The 2,744-nt window shown below is 45.4% G+C and overlaps 1 pseudogene; it reads left to right on the top strand.

The window, feature by feature from the left end:
• Nucleotides 1–1,397: 1,397 nt before the first annotated feature.
• LOC110550386 (small ribosomal subunit protein uS8-like) lies at nt 1,398–1,784 on the top strand (annotated as a pseudogene).
• The last annotated feature ends 960 nt before the right edge of the window (nt 1,785–2,744 follow it).

Genomic DNA, 2,744 nt, shown 5'->3' with positions numbered 1-2,744 from the left:
GCTCTGGGATGTTTAGCCAGTGGCCTAGCACATAGTAGCTGGCACTACAGCCAGGGCTTAAGACGTTGAAAGCCTACCTTTGTTTATTATTTATTATTCTCCAGCTGCACAGTCCTACCACCTGAAGCTGAAACCAGTAACTCATCCTGGCTTTCCAGAACTCTTTGAGCATCCACCATCTCTGATGCTTCCTTGCACTCTTGGCTTTTTGTGGCACTTCACCTTCTGAATTCTGTTCTCCATTGTCTCTCATCTTTGTTTTGCATCTATTGTCTTTCATGGGCTCAGCTCTCTACTGTTTCTACATCTGGACACTCTCTGGAACCCATCTTCTATCTCCTCCTGAGCTCTGCTAAGGCTGGCTTTACTGGGAGCTGACTGCTCTTGTGTAATGAGCACAACACACTCTCCCCACTGCAAAAGCCCAGTGAAGTACACAGCTGCTGGGAAAGGGCTTTGCTGGAGCTTAAGCTGCATCAAGTAGAAGGTGAGAGTGCTCCCAAGGCAAAGCACAGTTAGGGAAGCTGGCCATTACAGTTGGTGATTCCCGCCACCAGAAATGTCTTTGTGTGTGTGTGTGTGTGTGTGTGTGTGTGTGTGTGTGTACCTGGTTTTAAGTCTTCTTTGGGCAACCTAGAAGTTTTTTAAAAACAAACAAACAAACAAACAAACAAACCAGTTCACAATTGTGACTGTCCTGATTGCAGTTCCTGGAACGGCTGAAGGAGTGGCTGCTTGATTGACAACTCCCATGGCCTCTGTGGGAATGGTGCTGCTGAAGCTGAGGCTGCATCTTCTGTTGATCCTCCAGGAGTGGCAGGATATTGTTCACAGACTTGGTGGGCACAGAAATCACAAAGACAACAACAGCAGCTCCCATTGAGCTCTTGTCTCTGTCTGTCCTGATGTAGTCACCGAGTTTCATCAGTAGAAACTGCTGCTGTGGCCAGCCATGCAGGAGAGTTCGAGAAGCTGCCAATCAAGCAGCCAAAGTTTCCCTGACAGTTTAAGAAAGAACGGCATTAAGAGATGTTTACAATAAAGATGTAAGATGCAGTGAACTTGTTCTAAGAATATTTAACCTTCAGCCAAATAGGTCAAGCCCTTGTATTCAGCACCTCAAGGAGGAGCCCAGTGGAAGGAAATGAGATCACTGGGGAAGACTTGGCGCCTTCCATCTTTCCTTTCAGCCTCCCCATGAGCTTAAAAAGCAGGGTAGGGCAGGGTAGGGCAGGGTAGGGCAGGGTAGGGCAGGGTAGGGCAGGGTAGGGCAGGGTAGGGCAGGGTAGGGCAGGGTAGGGCAGGGTAGGGCAGGGTAGGGCAGGGTAGAGCAGGAGCATCTGGAAAAATTTAAAAAGCTAGCCACCCTCTTTCTGCCATCTTTGCCCATAGCCACCATGGTGCACACAAATGTCCTGGAAGATGCTGTCAAGAGTATCAGCAATGCTGAAAAGAGAGGCAAATACCAGGTCCTCATTAGGCCATGCACCAAAGTTGTCATTCGGATCCTAACTGTGATGATGAGGCATGGTCGGTGAATTTGAAATCATCAATGATCACAGAGCTGGAAAAACTGTTATGTACCTCATTGGAAGGCTGAACAAGTGTGGGGTGACCAGCTCTGTATTTGACGTGCAGCTCAAAGAGCTAAAAAGATGGCAGAACAACCTACCATCATCCTGCCAGTTGGATTCATTGTACTGACAACCTCAGCTGGCATCATGGGCCATGAAGAAGCAAGACAAAAGCACACAGGAGAGGAAATCCTGGGGTTCTTTTTCTAGAGAAGAAAAAAAAAAAGCCTCTGTGGACTGTGAAGGAGGGATTTTGTTATAGTGACACAAAAGCTGGGTAACACATCTGATAAGACTGTCTGCCAGCATACTAATAAGACATTTCTAGTCACGACATGTTTGGAGCATCTGCTTTAAATTTAGCAACAAGATAAGGTGACCCATTTTATTATTGCCACTTTCCAAATCCAGTATAATCTCTAACTTCGTTCTAAATACACTTATCCGTATATCCACAGACAAGTCCAGCTCTCATGCCTCATCAAAGGAGTACTTTATACAGCAGGCAGCGACCACCACAGAGTCCACAGCCGGTCAGACTACAGCTCCCTACACCTACGGCTCAGGGAACATTGAAGGAGAGGGGCAGAAAGATCGGAGGAGCCGGAGGACCAGATGTCTGCTGTGAGATAGTCTTTCCCACGCACGACAAGGAAGCTCCATCTCTGAAACGTGAGCAATATAGCTGCCTAAGCAAGGCAACAGACGTTGGCATAGACCTCCTTCCCCTAGATGAAGACCCACTGGCGATGGCTGACTGCTGCGAAGCAGGATCGGTCTGCTTCAGGAACAAGCTTCCGGCTAGGTTATTTAGTTCCGAGCAGTCAGCCCTAAAGACACATAAGTAGGACTAGCACCGAATGGATTCGGTAGGTTGTGCTGTGTGTAAAACAATAATGAAAAAGACATTAGCGATTTGAGAGATCCAGGAGGCCTTACAGGGGGAGTAAAAGGGTTGAAAATGATGTAAATACAGTATTCAGGTATGAAATTCTTTACAAAGTTTTTAAAAGAGAAAATAAATTAGTAGAATGTTATTTAAAAGAATTAATTTGTATGTAATAAGGATAACACTAAATTATATAAAATATTAGAAGCATGTTTAGTAAGATAGTTATGTACAAGGTTAAATATAAAATTCAGTGACAACAAAGATAATATAAAAATCTC

The sequence above is a fragment of the Meriones unguiculatus genome, chromosome 3 (assembly GCF_030254825.1).
Source record: "Meriones unguiculatus strain TT.TT164.6M chromosome 3, Bangor_MerUng_6.1, whole genome shotgun sequence".
In the NCBI taxonomy this organism is placed as follows: domain Eukaryota; kingdom Metazoa; phylum Chordata; class Mammalia; order Rodentia; family Muridae; genus Meriones; species Meriones unguiculatus.
The sequence above is the reverse complement of the archived record's forward strand: the minus strand, read 5'-3'. Positions and strand labels throughout refer to the sequence as shown.